Source organism: Hermetia illucens, chromosome 6 (assembly GCF_905115235.1).
Source record: "Hermetia illucens chromosome 6, iHerIll2.2.curated.20191125, whole genome shotgun sequence".
In the NCBI taxonomy this organism is placed as follows: Eukaryota; Metazoa; Arthropoda; class Insecta; order Diptera; family Stratiomyidae; genus Hermetia; species Hermetia illucens.
The window spans coordinates 65,890,689-65,908,634 of NC_051854.1; the positions used below are offsets into that span (position 1 = coordinate 65,890,689).

The window sequence follows — 17,946 nt, forward strand, 5'->3', positions numbered from 1 at the left end:
CCCTGCGAAAAAATTAGACTAATTTATTCGAATTTGGTCATTTAATTAACATTTCTTTTAAATCGAATTTAAAACGAAGAAAGATAATTCGGCCATGCGCATCTGTAAGATACAATTAATACTCGGGCTTAGAGGAAAGAAAATCCATGTTAATACTTGCATGGCCGAGCAAACTGGTAGTTCAAAATAAGGAGCCGCATCTAATGAGTGGGCCAACCACATGAACTGTAGAGTAACCAAAAGAAACCCTTAGAACCTCGTCTCCCAACGAATTCTCCCTTTGATTTTAGGATTTTTCTCTCGTAGCCTGAAGCGTGTTGAATTTTTCAGACGAATGTAATTGTTTTAATTTGACTGGAAAAAGTTTGACCAACATCACCCAGAAATCTTGGCTTTAAATATTGATTTGAGTTTGAACTGCACCCTGCAATTTATAAATAGGAATCGTATCTGTCATCAATCCTTGGTAATGACACCGAGAGTCCCCAGACCTGACAGTCATTTCTACTCCGGGGACTGATGGCTTCCCTAGGTTGCAAATGTGCATATTTACTTTACAATAGTCCCGGGTTAAACAACCAAGTAACCGTTATATACCGAATACGCAAGTAAGAGCATGAAGGATTCATAGGGACCATCACATCAAATTTTTAGATTTTTGTATTGTCATTTATAGGTTGCTATCATTCTTGTCTTTATTAATTTTTGGTTGTTGCTGTCTGCCTAATAATATTCCGAAGAGTAAATTTTCGCTTTCTGTAGTATGTCAGTGATATTCTTAGCATTGCTAGATAGTCGCGTTTTGCGTACCGCGCCCATTGGCTTCAGTCGGGGGTAACCTACTGTGTTCAAATGTAGTCACATCTGCGCAATACAAATAATCAGGATACAACAATGAGCAGAGAAGTATCTGGGGAGCCAAGCAGAGGCACCAAGCCTAACATGGCTACGCCACGGAGACCACAACTGAAGAAGAGCCACGAACAGAAGGTGAGGACTAGCCAAAGTACATCTGAATTAGAGATCCTCCGCTATAAAAAAGTTGTTCTAAATCCGGAATAGGCTTACTAGGAGACTCAAGATAAAAGTAAGCCTCAATCAATGTTGCCCAAGGCGGAAAAATGGTATTAAAAAGTGTAACAGAAAAGTACTAAATGGTACTTTTATATTCTAAGGTTTAAGCAAAACGAAGAGATTCTCACCTCAGCTGTTGTTGTATTTTATGCCAAACCTTCACTCTGCATCTGACTGGACAGCAGATGCTCTTTTTTCAGGTTGAGAGAAAGTCGACTGCCACCAACCTGCATCCGTGCCTACCCAGGGAAAATGCTCACCGGCACTATCAACTACCAGCTTTTCGGAGCAATTTGTTATCCGACATTGTGATTCGTCAACACAGTTTCCGGCACTCTGTGCTGGCCAATTTTCAAAATTAAGTTTCCTTTTCCTTTCCTTTCCTTTCCTTTCATAAAGTAAGAAAACGCTTTTTAAACATAGATTTTAACGATTCCAGATAATGAATACGGAGAAAAGCTGCCCTAAGCGCCACAAAACCGCCAACGACGTTTCTGAGGATAACATGGGGTCGAAGTTACTAGGCCATTCGATGAAAACAACAACAAATGCCTACGGAGACCAGTGTAGTATGATGATATGCGGCGGAAAAATGAGAATCAGCGTAATCAAATCGAACTGCTGACGAAAGCGATCAGCAATGAACCTAGGACAGCAAGCTTCTGCTCTGACCAAGCCATAAGAAGTACTAGCTGACTATCCTCCACTTCGAGAGCCACGTCAAGCAGCGACTTCGTCACCCCGTCCAACGCCTCAGGAGCCTGGAAGTGAGCCAAAGTAGGGGCCTTAAAGTCGTCGACGAGGAACAACAAGAAGACCCTTTCAACTTCGTCTGTTGACGGAAGAAACCCAAAAAGCAACAAATAGATGCTAAAAGTGTTGGTGCTCTCCAAGTGCCAAGTGTCAGTGCCTCCTCTGCAAGTGCCTTAAAGCCCAAAAAGGAGAACATTCCTCCAATATATATAACATTAGTGTCCCGCAGCTACTGAAATAACTAATGGGCAAGGCCCTAAAGGCGACCCTAAAAACCACGAGGGATGATAGAACCCTCATTTTTGCGGAGTCCACAGGGAACCATGCCAATTTTTTTCGCTCATTAAAGAGCAAGGGCTTAGTGCCACCACAAGAACATCCCCATCCCTTAGAAGTCAGTCTATAATTATCCGCGGTCTCCATAGGAAAACTGACCCTGAAGAAATGATGGTCGAACTCACTTCAGAGTTTTGTTTTTGGGGGTAGGGTAGGTGAATGCATTTACGTACACAGTGTTGGACTCCCGATTCGGTACGTCGTCGGACTACCAACTAAACACCTCCCCATCGTCAGAGAGCTAGCCTGGAACCGTTTGTCACATTACTTCGGGCCAGCCCCCGAACTCTCCCGCCTTGCGGAGCCTTCAAATCAGGGAATTCCTTTCACCAACGGGAGGGGAGAGGAGGAAGGGAACTATCAGTTCAAGGAACCCCCTGCCATCCGGCTCCTCCACCGGTCGAGTTCTATCTTCTTAGCAACGAGAAGGGCCCGAACGTAATGGGCAACACGGTTCCAGCTATCAGCAGTCCTCAGCATCTCTTCCACAATGTTGTCTGGAGAGAGATCCCCTGTGTTTAAATAGGGCTGTTGACGAACCTCATCCCACCTTCCACAAGAAAAAAAAATGTGGTGGGCATCGTCCACAACTCTATTGCAAAACACACAATCCGGAGAACGCGCCTTTCCAATCTTATGCAGGTAAGACTGAAAATTTCCATGCCCACTTAAAAATTGGGCAAGGAAATAGTCAGTCTCACTATGCTTCCGATTCAGCCACGCACCTAAGTTGCCGATGAGCCGCGCAGTCCATCTGCCTCTAGTTTCATTTTGCCAAGAGAGCTGCCACTCGTCTAGAGTGTGTTGCCGTTCTTCGCGAGCAACCACCTCTCTTGACTCATCTCCCTTGCGCTTGTATATGGCCTGACGCTCCATAGCAAGAAGGGCAACGGGGATAACTCCCGCGATCACCATCATGGCCGGTTCAGAGACTGTGCGGTACGCAGACGCCACCCGTAAAACTCCCCGTCTCTGTACTTGCGCGAGGCGTCTACGATATACCTCCTTGCTAAGAGCGCCAGCCCATACCTCTGCGCCGTAGAGCAGGACAGACTGCGTTGAACTCATTAGGAGACGTCGGACCACCAATGTTTGTCATTAGCCTACTTAACGCCGAAACTCCAGCCGCAGCCTTGTTCGCTGCTGCTTGGATTTGCTCAGAAAAGCTCATTTTTGAGTCAAGAGTCAACCCGAAGTACTTTACCGCCGATTTTGACTCGATTATCGACTCGCCGAACGATATGGAATGCAGGGACGGAATTCTCTTTTTAGTCAGGATGACTACTTCGGTTTTTTCCAGTGCAAGGTTGAAACCATGAGTAGTCATCCATCCGCTTACCCGTCGCATCAATATGCCGAGTCTGCTTTGCGCCTGTTCGACAGTGCGTCCAGCAACAAGCGCTGCGACATCATCTGCGTAGCCGACCAGGCGCGACTCTTCTGGCATGTCGAGTTTAAGCAGACTGTCATAGGTAGCGTTCCAGAGGTCCGGCCCTAGGATGGATCCCTGTGCTACCCCCGATGTGACCTCCATCCACCTTTGACCCTCTAGTGTTTCATAGAGCAGGGAGCGGTTCCTCAGATAGTCCCTCAAAATCCGTAAGAGATAGTTCGGCACGTTGAAGAATACCAACTTCTAAAATTTTGTGACCAAACTACATAAAACCCCCCAGGGAGAGAACCCCTCGCTCCGTATCAGATATCAATAGCCAACTTTAACCCTTCCCAACAGCTAATTGAAGTTCTCAAGGTGAAGTACATACTTCATCAAAAGACTACCTTTGAAAAGATGAAACCAGTGGAGGAAGTGCACTGTAACAACTGCCAAAAATTGCTCGATAGTCTACAGATGCGTTAGATGCGCAAGGAACTATCAGCGTGGAAAATGCTCGAGACCCACGACAGAAGTTCCACACTACTACAAATTCGGCCAAACTGGACACCTTTGGCACGCCGAATAGTAAGATATTGCACCGGCCTATCTTTAACTGGAAGACTAGAAAGGCCAGAAAAAAGCCGAAGAATATCGGCGAGCAAGAATGAAACCCTTCCAAGATTATGTTCTCAACTCGATGGAGAGGTTTTTGGAAAAAGCAGAAGACCACACAAATCCATTAATTCGGCAACCGTACTAACAGTACATCCCCATTGGCCATGAGATGACCCTCTTAAATCGGAGCTACTCAGAGGCCAGGATATATCACCACCTTGCGAAATCAATTTTAGAGGAAACATATTCCCTACCACAAGATCTCATTTGAAGTACGATACGTGGCTTCATTCTGCTGAAATCAAGTTTTCCTGTTATTGCCTTGCGATTCTTGCAATTTAGGCGACTAATCTTTGAACCGGAACAAACATACAGGGGCCTCTCCAGACGGGACCACTTTCAACCAACTTGACCACGTGCTAATCGAACGCCGCCACCTCTCAGCTTTGATGAATGTAAGAACATATAGGGCAGCTTACAAAAACGGTCGAAACGTCTCACCATAGGGTCAAAGCTCTTACTGTACAAACCAATGATGTTGACAGTCCTCATGTATTCCTCGGAAACCTGGGTTTTTATCAGAAAAAAATAGGGAACTCTTGGCCGTGTTCGATAGAAGAATCCTGCGAAGAATTTTTGGCCCCATACGTGAGGAGGGACGATTCCGTAGCCTACATAATGACGAAATCTATGAGCGATAGCAAGACCATCTGGTTGTGATTAAAATCCGGCTCAACAGGTTACGGTGGGCGGGTCACTTATTCCGTATGGATGAGGAGCCCGAAAAGTCTATAAGGGCAATATCTATGGCAGAAAAAGAAAACGAGACTGACCCTGTCTGAAATGGAGCGATGGCGTATGTCAGGACGCCAGACAGCTTTTAGGGATATCGAATTGATGAACCTCGGCGCAAAACCGGGATGTCTGGAATTCCTTATTAAGGCAGGCCTAGACCGTATACCGGCGGTTGATGATGATGATGAAATTGCATTTTCAACTCACTTGAAAGGCTCACAAAATATTTTACCGGACATTCAGTATCTACATTTTGTATCTGAAAGGTGATCTTGACCAAAACTAGGATTTCAGAACACTCTCCCGTGACAATCCATTTTTCTATGGCAAAGGCACATTATGATAAATTATAAAAGTACATTTCAAAACAGGACCACACTAGTTTTCGGAGTTGGTCCTCAGGTCTTGTTGATAATTCGATTTGTCTGAGAGATAATACACAATTTTTGTGAGTAAAGCCTCCAAATCATCAGTAGGTTTTCGCATTAGCTGAGATTTCCAAGGCATATATTTTCAAAGGTCTGGGTAGCGTTTCTCTGCTCTCACCCTCTACTACAACCCGTGCAATTTATACGTGCTTTAGGGCCAGCGGTGTAGGTTTCAAATGACTATTGTTGAAAAGTATTAGGAAACTTAAACTTCGCGCCTAAACAACATATTTAATGTCATAACTCGGTATTTTTAGCTCCTTCTTCAAAAGCGTTACATTGATTCATGTCAATAACTTGCTCCATTGCTATAATCGGTAACACTGAATCACCCATGGAATGTAACATTCATGGCATTGCGATCGCGGAGATAAACTTTAAACTTTATTTGTTCAAGATTCTCATACTCACTGCAAACGATGAATACAATAATTGCATTACGCCAAGATCACTGATCTTACACTCGTTAAAAATGTCGCAGTTGGAGCGAGGGTTGTGTCATCCATTATTGCTTCCAATCAGATACCATGAATTGTGGTGGCGACCATTAGAGCATTTAATTCCAGCTTAAAGATATTCGTGGCAGTCATTAATTCTACCGATCAATCATGACCGCAGTCATACATTTGATGTCATTGAATGGCTTGCGCAAAATACAGGAGTTATCTTCATTGGGCGTTTGACTCAGCGTGAATACACCTATATTTATCGCGCAATTGGTGTAGGATAGGATTTACCCCATTGAAAACATACAAAAGCACTCGTATAATTTCATGGAAATTAGCCAGAAGGAAATAACAAAATGTTTCCTTAGTTTTTCTTTCTGGTGAATTACCTGGTGCATTATGACCCAATTTCTTCTTCTTTTTCAATGACGCAACAGACCAAATTGGCCCTTGGCCTCCATTTTACCCCCATTACAACCATTTTACCTGTAGTCGAAGATACACGATAGTCGAAGGTACACATTTTGTTTGTGGTTCCTATTCAGATTGTCATTGGTGAACGCACCGTCAAATCTCTGCAAACTACAGACACAATAATAGACTGAATGAAGAGATTCGTTCACTCAGATAATTACAGGAAAGATTCGTATTTTGAAACTTCAAACAAACTATGCGAAAGATGTTGCGTCCGCTTGCATAAAATTAGCTTCACTTCGCTCAAGTTGTATTTGTACCGGAATTCCGCTATAATAAGCCGGAAAGAAATATTAACTGACCTATATTTGCAGATCACCATCATGAAGTTCTGGAAAGAAGACATTCAAATAGTCGAACATGGCTCAGAGGCACCCAACTTAGCAAAAAAGAAAAAAGCTGCAGAATGTTAGCTCGGAATTTGCAAACGGTATAACACTATTAGAAAGTCTAGAAGATGTTGTCTAATTGTTGTTTTTTTCTTGTATTAAATCGTCAAGTTCTAAAAGCTAGTTGCTGTATTCTCCCCGGTGTACTAAGTGAGATGTTATTGGCATGGCCATGGAGGGAATATTGTTGACTGCAATATTGTTATTAACTGAAGTGGCATTCAAAAAAGCAACTGGAAAGAACCAGGATAATCCCATCTGAGCTGGGGGTAGCCACTGGAACAGAGCTGTGAATAGAGGGGTGCGCCAGGGTAGCGCCTTCACTTCGGTGCTCTGGCTGTAAACATATTGGAAATCTTACAGATACTGCACAAGAATGGGATTCAGATGGAGATGTATGCGGTCGGGATGATTTGATGACATTAGGGAAAGACGTACACCTAGATGGTGGAAAAAATCGATTTTTTGCATCTTCTTGAAGTTTGAGGTCTTTTGTGAAAACGGCAAGATAATCTTTCGATGAATAAGCCAGCTACAACCGAGAAAGTGAAACGTGTTGTACGGCGGTTTCTTTATTTAAGTCCAGAGAGTTGCCGGGCCGTGGCAGTAGATCCAGATCTAGTGAATTTAGATAATTCATGCTAGCTCTGGATGTATGGCAAGGTACGCCAACTTGCATGAAGGCATATTTTGCAAACTGCTGATATATAGCACGAAGACCCTCTGTATTACGTTAATGTGCTGCCCAGATCGCCGTGTATCGTCAATAAATTACATGAGTTCTTCCTTCTTCAGGAATGCAGCTACAAATCATTACTGCTGCTGGATATTTAATCTTTTCAGTCATACAAGCATCAGACAGTCCGCATCTACTTGATGCCGCAACGGACCATCAAGAATAGGCGTAAGTTGCTCTCCATTCGGTCCGGTCCAGTATCAAGTGGATGCAGAATTAGGACTCCCCAATACCTAAAAAAAGAAATTGTTTAGCTCCGGCCAAGCTTTTGGTCGGAACTGTAGGCGAGTTTACTAGAATATAATTCGCACCCTTGTCACGTTTTGCGAATTATAAAAGGGAGCGCATAACATCTGCGAGCCGCTTCGATAAAACCGAAACCACAGACTCTGGCAGCAACAGACTTTCCTCCGCCTGTAGTGCCAGCATCATGCCAGCATCCACCCGTCCGACCTTCAACTGCAGCAGTCCCGCCAGCAACTCCACCACCGAGAGGATTCGCTAACCCCCCCCCCCCCCCCATCTTTATTGTTATGGAGAGTCCTGAGTCTTTCCGTACAATAAAAACTAGGATTGCAGAAGCACTACATAATTAATTATTTTCTAGTTAAATCGGCAATAATACCCACCACATCTCCGTCACGTCCACGGAAGACTACAACAAGGCGAAAAGCGTCTTAGTTGAGAACAAAAACAGATTCTACAATTTCACGCTACCATCAGGAAAAAATTACCTCCCTGATTCTTCGTGGTCTAGACCACACCTATCCCTCTGAGGAAATCAAAGATGACCTCTGTGCCCAAGGAATCAAGAACATTAAGCCCTTGGTCAAAACAAGGACTAAAATCGAAAACCGCCAGAGCAGCGTCTGGCTAATCACCTTCGACGCAACCTTTGATGAAAGTCAACTCACCAAAGTGAAAGCCGTCCAGCACACGATTGTTCGCTTCAAACATATCAAAACGAAGCAGATTTGACAATGCAAAAACTGCCAGCGGGTTGGCCACAGGGCACCCAACTGCCATCTAGGATATCGCTGTGTCAAATGCGATAAGCCCCATAGTCCTGGAGAATGCAGCAAAACGGCGGAAGATAAGCCACACTGCGTTAACTGCGGTAGTCCCAACCATCCGGCTAACTACCGGAACTGTCCTGCCTTTATCCGTGTCGTCTTCAAGCGGAACGCACAAAGGCAAACGCCTTCCAACTCCGAGAAAAATCACAAACCCAAGCTTCACCAAACCAGCTGACGCTGTCCGCACAAACACGCAGCAAACCCCTCAAAGAAAACAAAGCATGCCAGTGAGCGCACAAGAATTTGTTGAGAAATCTCAAAATTCTTAAACATATTCAATGCCATGATTGCAGCATTTTCGTCCAGTGATAGACGTTAAAATTATCGAATTGAATATCAATTCGATTGTAGGCAGTTTTCTCAAAAAACACAAGCTATAGACCTTCCTTCTCAGCCAAAAGAGTAACAACTTGGCCGGCTCCACCAATCACCCAAATCTTCCCGCCCGTCAATACATGGGTGTCCCTAGAAGTAACACTTGTTGCTACCGAAACACACTCCTCCATCATCTATTTAGCCTCTGTATACTGCCCAAACCAATCCCTCGCTACTGGTGAATTTTAAAGTCTCTTAAACTTCTGGGCGTCCCATCCGCGCTCCGCCAACAAATCAAGGCACATGAACATGGGAGGCGATCTCAACGCGAAACATAGGTCCTGGCTTGATTCGGCCCACAACCCAAACGGCCTTCGATTACAGAACTGGCTCACTACCGCGCCACCAACCCTGAATTTTCAGGACTTCAATAACGCGCTACCCAGTTACATTGGCCGTTACTTCCAATCACACTTCGACCACTTCCTTTTGACTAATGACCTAACTCAAATTCCAATTCTCGATAATTCGATTCGTTAGAGAATCCAAACTCTCTACACTGAGCACCTTCACGGTCGACTTTCCAACATTGAGCCTTCTGAACCAACACCAACAGCTCTACTATCAAACCCTATCTCCACCTCCACGTAGTGACCGTTGGGAGCTCTTTCTTAACGAAAAGTTGTAGACGGAGAAGGGTGAAGGCAAGTCTCCTGCGCCTAAAAACGGGACAAATTGTACCAACTGGTCCTGCAGGTTGAGGGTTGGGTAGGGATGACAACCCTACATGGAAAACAGTTTGTTACGAAGTCACAACAGGAGACTCGGACTGGACGGATTGCACAATGACGAACCTGGCAACAACAAAGGAATAACGATTTGCGCATTTTCTCAAGAAACGTGCGTTCCCTGCACAGAGATGAAGCTGCTGAGCAACTAGCCGATACCCTGCCCCAATATAGGGCTGTTGTAACAGCGTTACAGGAGACGTGTTGGACAGGGACCGGTTTTCAGGAGAAGAGCCGCTATACCGTAGCGTTTCTTAATCAGCCAAAAAAACCTGCTGTTATCGACTTTGAAAAGCGAACGGCTATGCACTCTGCGCTTGCGAGGAAAATTTCGAAATATAAGCCTTATTAACGTTCACGCAGAGGAGACTGCAGAGTCTTCGAGGCAGTTGAACGAGCCCTCGAAGCCTGTTCCAGATATGCTATCAAAATCATACTTGAGGATTTTAACAGCCAAGTAGGGAAGAAGCCCGTATTCAGGCGATATGTTCGCTCCCATAGCTTACACCAAAATACAAATAATAACGGACTGCGGTTCATTCAATTAGCAGTGTCATACGAAATGGCTGTTGAAAGTACCTGGTCTGCGCGCAAAGCGGTCCACAAACATACGTGGGCCTCTCCAGACGGGACCACTTTCAACCAAATTGACCATGTGCTGATTGAACGCCACCACCTCTCAGCCTTGATGAATGTCAGCACATATAGGGGAGAAATATACTCCGCTATCTTGCTAGACCGGATAGCCCCATGCGCCCAAAACGTCATTGACCCATACCAAAGAGGCTTCACTCCAGCAAATCAGCTTTTCCCTCAGTCGCAAGCGATGGAAAATGGCCATCAGTTGCACCATCTTTTCATCGAGTTTAAAGCTGCCTATGATAGCATAGTCAGGGTAACACTGTACACGGCCATGAGAGAATTCGATATCCAGACGAAATTGATAAGACTGACTATGCTGACCCTGACCAATGTACGAGGCCAGATAAAAGCAGCAGGATCACTCTTACGACCATTCGACATCAACAACCTGGCCCTGAAGAAAGTGATCCGTGATGCTGAGGTACGATCCTCTTTAAGTCCACCCAACTACTGGCCTATGCTGACAATATCGACATCATGGGAAGAACCACCCGAGACGTACAAACTGCCTTCATCCAGATCGAGCAGGCGGCAAGAGATCTATATGGTATATGGTGGCAACGTCACCATCAAAAACCAACCAACAACATCAAACCGCACTGGCCAAAGGGGAAGAATAAAGATAGGAGACTACAACTTTGAGACCTTTGATAATTTCTCCTATCTAGGGTCGATAATCACAACCGATAGCAGCTACGATGATGAAATCCGCGCACGGTTGTTGGCTTCCAACAGGGCCTATCTATTTCAGCTTACAAAAACTGTTTCGCTCGAAACGTCTCACCATAGGGTCCATGGCCAAACGGGAAGCTCTTACTGTACAAGCGGCAGTTTGGTTTTAGAGCAGGGAGATCGACAATTTATGCTGTCATGCAAGTCTTGGACGCCGTTCGACGAGCAGAGGCATATAGCCGCCGAACTCGACGGGTGGTGCTCCTCGTAACACTTGACGTCAGAAACGCCTTTAATTCCGTAAGATGGAAAGACATTCTAGGCACACTAGACAATACTTTCAACGTACCGAACTATCTCTTACGGATTTTGAGGGACTATCTGAGGAACCGCTCCCTGCTCTATGAAACACTAGAGGGTCAAAGGTGGATAGAGATCACGTCGGGGGTAGCACAGGGATCCATCCTAGGGCCGGACTTCTGGAACGCTACCTATGACAGTCTGCTTAAACTCGACATGCCAGAAGAGTCGCGCCTGGTCAGCTACGCAGATGATGTCGCAGCGCTTGTTGCTGGACGCACTGTCGAACAGGCGCAAAGCAGACTCGGCATATTGATGCGACGGGTAAGCGGATGGATGACTACTCATGGTTTCAACCTTGCACTGGAAAAAACCGAAGTAGTCATCCTGACTAAAAAGAGAATTCCGACCCTGCGTTCCATATCATTCGGCGAGTCGATAATCGAGTCAAAATCAGCGGTAAAGTACCTCGGGTTGACTCTTGACTCAAAGATGAGTTTTTCTGAGCAAATCCAAGCAGCAGCGAACAAGGCTGCGGCTGGAGTTTCGGCGTTAAGTGGGCTAATGACAAACATTGGGGGTCCTACGTCTAGTAGGCGACGTCTCCTGATGAGTTCAACGCAGTCTGTCCTGCTCTACGGCGCAGAGGTATGGGCTGGCGCTCTTAAAAAGGAGGTATATCGTAAACGCCTCGCGCATGTACAGAGACGGGGAGCTTTACGGGTGACGTATGCGTACCGCACTGCCTTTGAACCGGCCGTGATGGTGATCGCGGGAGTAATCCCCGTTGCTCTTCTTGCTAGAGAGCGTCAGGCCATATACAAGCGCAAGAGAGATAAGCCAAGGGAGGTGGTTGCTCGCGAAGAACGGCAACACACTCTAGACGAGTGGCAGCTCTCTTGGCAAAATGAGATTAGAGGCAGATGGACTGCGCGGCTCATCGGCAACTTAGGTGCGTGGCTGAATCGGAAGCATAGTGAGATTGACTATTTCCTTACCCAATTTTTAAGTAGGCATGGAGGTTTTCAGTCTTACCTGCACAAGATTGCAAAGGCGCATTCTTCGGATTGTGTGTTTTGCAATGGAGTTGTGGACGACGCCCACCGCACTTTTTTTCTTGTGGAAGGTGGGATGAGATTCGTCAGCAGCTCTATTTAAACACAGGGGATCTCTCTCCAGACAACATTATCGAAGAGATGCTGAGGACTGCTGACAGGTGGAACCGTGTTGCCCACTACATTCGGGCCCTACTCCTTGCTAAGAAGATAGAACTCGACCGGTGGAGGAGCCGGATGGCAGGAGGTTCCTTGAACTGATAGTTCCCTTCCTCCTCTCCCTTTCCGTTGGTGAAAGGAATTCCCTGATTTGAAGGCTCCGCAAGGTGAGAGAGTTTGGGGACTAGCCCGAAGTAATGTGACAAACGGTTCCAGGTTAGCTCTTTGACGATGGGGAGGTGTTTAGTTGGTAGTCCGACGACGTACCGAATCGGGAGTCCAACACTGTGTGTGTAAATGCATTCACCTACCCTACCCAAAAAAAACTGTACAAGACAATGATCTTGCCAGTCCTCAAATATTCCTCGGAAACTTGGGTTCTTAGCAAGAAAAATTGCGAACTCGTGGTCGCGTTCGAGAGAAGAATCCTCCAAAGAATTTTTGGCCCCCTACATGAGGATGGACGATTCCATAACCTAAATAACGACGACGCCGATACCATGTCCGTCAGGTTGTGGATAAAATCCGGCTCAATAGGTTACGGTAGGCGGGTCACTTAATCCGTATGGATGAGGATGATCCAGCCCGGAAAGTCTATAAGGGCAATATCTATGGTAAATAAAGAAGACGAGGCAGACCCTGCCTGAGATGCAACGTAGCGCAGGTCAGGACGCCAGACAGCTTGTAGGGATATCGAATTGGTGGACCTGGGCGCAAAACCGGGATTTCTCGAGATCCTTATTAAGGCAGGTCTAGACCGGATACCGGTTGTTGCGCCGTTGATGATGATGATAATGTCAGGACGCTAATAATTTGTTGGGAGTTACAAACTGAGAAACTTTCCGGCAAGATAGAAGCGTCTAGCACTTTCCATTGTCGCATCCCCATATTCGACACCAGTACTGCTCTATTGTTTGTAATTTATGTGATAATAGTGTTAACAAGCGGTTTATAAATGAAAAGGTAACCTTGGGATCCTTAAATATTGCACGATTTGTCAACTGTTAATGAGATTTATTTGTGTTCAAATAACCATTTCTCCACCACTAGGACAAGCATTTGCACCAGGATCCCATCAACTTAAAGTCTCCTTTCATCAAGCTCACTCGATTCAGGACTGAACAAAAGCTTTGTTGATACAATTGTGCAGTGGTCCACAGGCACATCATTAAACTTAATTCATTATAATTAAAATTCCAACCATCTCCACTGCATATTCTCCATTAAGCACAACTTGCAGTTTACATCATAATAAGATCGTTTTCCGGTTGCAGCTGCTTCCACGAAACCCTGAGAAAGAAGATGCTAAGATGCAAATAATATGCCTGCATTCCCCTTCAAATGCAGTCAGAAATTTCGATGGTTGGCTAGATGTTGTCTGGCAAATCCCTGAAGTCATTGGACTCACATGTGATGTTTGTTTGTACATTATGGGGAATACTCGTGGCTAATGCGTAACGTCGGGAAACCATGAAGCTCCCCGGACGTCTGCTATGTATGACCAGAAATACATCTACCGGTCGACGACGCTACTCGTTGATTAAAAACAACTTGAACTTATTCATGAATGAATGAACGCTCCGGGGCCAATTTATGAACTTGATGGGGTTGTGTTGATATTTGCTTTGCTGTAATGTTTAGGGGATCTTGTAAATGAATTCCGTTTGAGTCAAGGTGATATACATGGTGTCTATCCTTAAGAGGGTGTTTCAATTTGGGTGCCGAAAATGTAGATTTCATCCATAAAATATAATTTCTACAGTGTCTTTTACAGTACTTCTAGGGGTTCCTTCCCTAAACATGAACTATAGGCATAATTTGCCCTGGTCTATCCCAAAATGTAAAATCTGACATTGGAGATCCCAGCACTGAAAATATGACATGACACCCGAAACTTACCCCACCTTAAAGCGGACCTTCTTCTTCAATTTAATTTACACCCCAAAGGGCATATTTGGAAAAGGCATTGTGCACCATTTTCCTATGACGAGGTGCAATTAGTCCAGCACACTTTACAAAATGAAGTGTCACGTACATAAATAGGACTTATAAACAGCAAATAATGAAAACCCCTTTTGAGACATGACACGAAATGACACTCAATGCCAACAAAAGGGATACCAAAACACAAAACGGGCAAATACTGAAAGGACATTGATATTGTTTCCGTTATTATTTTGTAAATTTTCATTTGTTGTCGAGGGGTAGAATCAAGTTTGTATCTGGAATGAGCGAATTTAAAGGTTTTATTTCCATGGAATTTAATGCTGATTGACAGCTTTTTGGGACATTTTAGAGAAGGCTTTTGTGTACATGAATGATTATCGTTTTGATTTGTCGTTCATCAATGGGATTATACGTGTAATTGAAATTCAACTGAAATGTAATATTAATTGAAATGAATATTTGTTGAAAGCGAGAACCAAGAAATAGGATTCAGTTCTGATCATTGAGGGGTCCTATGACTGCAGCATATTTTCATTGGTTGCGCACGTAAGTCATTTAGTGGAATTCATTCTTATATTTCGGAAGAAAATTTCAATACAATAGTTCTAGATCCGTTGAAGGGTAGTATTTCTCAGTCTGAGGGTAGTTTGCAGAGTTCGCACTACAGTCCTAAACAAACACCAGAGTATTGCACATTAATTTAAAAAATAGAGCCCTACTACCAAACCACACCCCCGCTGCACGCTGGTAACCCTGGGGAATGCAAAAGAGTAAACGGTAAGTTCTTTGCACTGCAAAACAGAGCCGAGTTGACTGGTCCTCCAGATTAAGCACCGTGTAACAGGCTGACACTGTGGATCATAGTCTCCATGATATACCTAACGAGAATGAAAGCGCGAGTTCCTTCATCACATGGACCTCACCAGATGAGACGACGTTCAACCAGATTGATGAGACAAATCGCAACAGCGACCATTATTTTGTCAGCGTAAGAAATGGACACCGGATAGTAAATAATGACATCGGTAGGCTCACCCTAACAGCTTTGATATTGAAAAGTTCTAGAAAAAAGAAATAACATCCAAATATGACGGAGCGCTAAAAGGACAAATCCTGCAGACGTTAAGCCATCATCAGGATACAGATAGCATCGATATGAAGTGAGTCACCTGAAGGACGCAATCAAGACGACTACAGGAACTTCGGCACAAAGGAGTGAATGGTTTGGCGAAAAGAAAAATACTGTATATAAACAATATCAGCAGCGAATCAAAAGACCCAAACGAGACAAATGGATGGAATCAACCCTCAATCCATGGAGTTGGCCCTCACAACTTGAGCTCGAACCCGTTAACTGCGGCAGAATTGTTTGATAGGCCTTGGATCTGTTTTTATGCTTGCCGAGCCTCCATTTAGTATAAACCAGTACTAATGGGATTCCGTAAAAAAATATTATTCTCATTACAATGCTCATTGTCCATCTTCCACCACATCCTTACATGTACTGATTAGGGAATGGTACTAAATGCTTTGGGTTGAGACCAATCCCGAGAAACTGCTTGGTGAGGTATGGCTGGAATGTGGAAAATTATTATTAAATCATTTACTCAACGCCACAGAAAAGAGTTGACAGCTTGAAAATGTCAAAACATATCCTGAACCGCAAGAATTTATAACTTACAACCTATTTTGATAATTTTGAGAGTGAGTGACAGAGACTCTACCAGATAATAATTATGAACAAACTCAGCCATTACCTTGAATTAAAAAGAATGCTTTGTCGTTGAAAGCTTGAAAGTGATAAATTCAGTAAACACTACATTTTATTAATGTGTTCTGCCAGTGCTTTATGAGTTTTGCTGCCGTGCTATGTATATCGAGCAGAATGCTTGTGGCCATCATGGCTTAACTCTTCCTCTTTGTTGTCGGGTACTTTTTACAAACTGTTTTCGAGGTTTAGCTGAAAAGCACGACAAATTCAACGAACCAAATCGCAAATGTCATGATTGCTTCTCGATAACGAGTGGCAGATTTTTGAACATATCTCGTGGACGACGTCCGCACTCGCCGGCGGTCAGCCAGAAGTTTCGGCGGCAGTTCAGTGCGTCGCCGCCAATGCAGTCGGTGGTTCTTGTCTCCGATGTGCCTACACATTTACTCCACCCCCAGCTGAAACCGCTCCGATTCTCCCCATTTTTGGAGCAGTGATCATCGGAAAGGTATAGTCGGCCGTAGTCTCAAAACCGCGTCCCTGAGCAGAGGCAGCATGCTGGAGGGGCTTACCCTTCTCTGATATCCAGCACAAGGTCGCCGGGAAGCCGCAGATTCTCCCCGTACACCACCTCCGCAGGGCTGGCCGTGAATTCCTCTCGATGGGCTATACGAAAACGGAGAAGGACGAAAAGAAGGACTGTGACCACGACGGTCCCAAAGTTCCAGCATCCCATTGGACTGCGGATGGTATACAGTGGTCCTGTAACGTTTGAAACCCAGGAGCTTGCCTTACTCCGAGGAAAGAGTAGACTTTGAGTCCACATTCCCTGGTCTGTAATGAATACGGCTGGTGCACATGATTGTGCCGTAATGTCAGAGGTATGGAGGTATGGTACCGCGTAAACCTGTCGATGAGGGTGAGAAAATACTTGTATCCGTGCAAGTCTCACAAAGGGCTAATGATGTCAAGATGGATGGTTGAAAGCCCTTGGTCGACCGAGGGAGCACCCCTAGTTCCTTTTTATGTGTTTGTTGATCTTATATTTCTGGCACGCGATGCACTGTCTAGCCCAATAATTTACGTCCTAGTTCATGGACGGGCAAAAGTATTTTCAAGTAACTACCAGTTCGTCGTTCTGATGACTGGATGCATAAGATTGTGTACTGCGTGGAATTCTCCTTTGCGAAAATCGGCCAGAATGAACGGCCTGGGTCCCTTGTCTGAGGTCTTGCCGAGTAAATAGGAGTTTGAGCCGAAGATAGGAAACTCCTTGAACTTGTATTTAGAATTTGTCCTCAGGCTCTGAAACCCTGCGTCGTCTTTCTGTGCCCGTATAATTGAAAGCGGGGGGAACTATGACCTACAAGATTCATTACAAAGCGTCGGCAATGACTTTGTCTTTTCCAAACACGTGTTGGATGTCCGAAGTAAACTAGCTAATGAAACTCAATTGCCGAAATTGGCGTGGAGGCGCTTTTCCGGGCTTTTGTTTAAACCTGAACGTAAGGGGCTTGTGGTCTGTTCACAGTCTGCGGAAGTATTTAATTGAGCTCACGATCGTAGGCCCTGTAGTTAATTTGAGATGGGTCGACTTGTTTCGAAAAGAAGTTCAACGGTTGTCAGGTTTGGGTCACCTGTTGGTGAGGGGCGCAAGGGCAAGGAGTTCATCTGATCGAGGAAATACCAGTAGTGTAACATCAGCTGTTGTTGGACAATTTCAAACGCCTGGGGGCCTCAGTAGACCACGCAACCTCGCGGGAGTCTATCATTTCGGGCCCAGACAAGTAAGCATTGAAGATCGCTTGGTGATGAGCGGCCTTGGGTATGAAACGACAATAGAAGTTTAACATGCCCAAG

At 44.8% G+C, this 17,946-nt stretch overlaps 1 protein-coding gene across 4 annotated transcripts in view; it reads right to left on the minus strand.

Annotated features, from left to right (window-relative positions):
• The window catches only part of LOC119659689 (unconventional myosin-XVIIIa), a 426,534-nt gene that overhangs the window by 373,554 nt on the left and 35,034 nt on the right, over positions 1 to 17,946 (minus strand). The gene's annotated exons all lie outside the window — the stretch shown is intronic.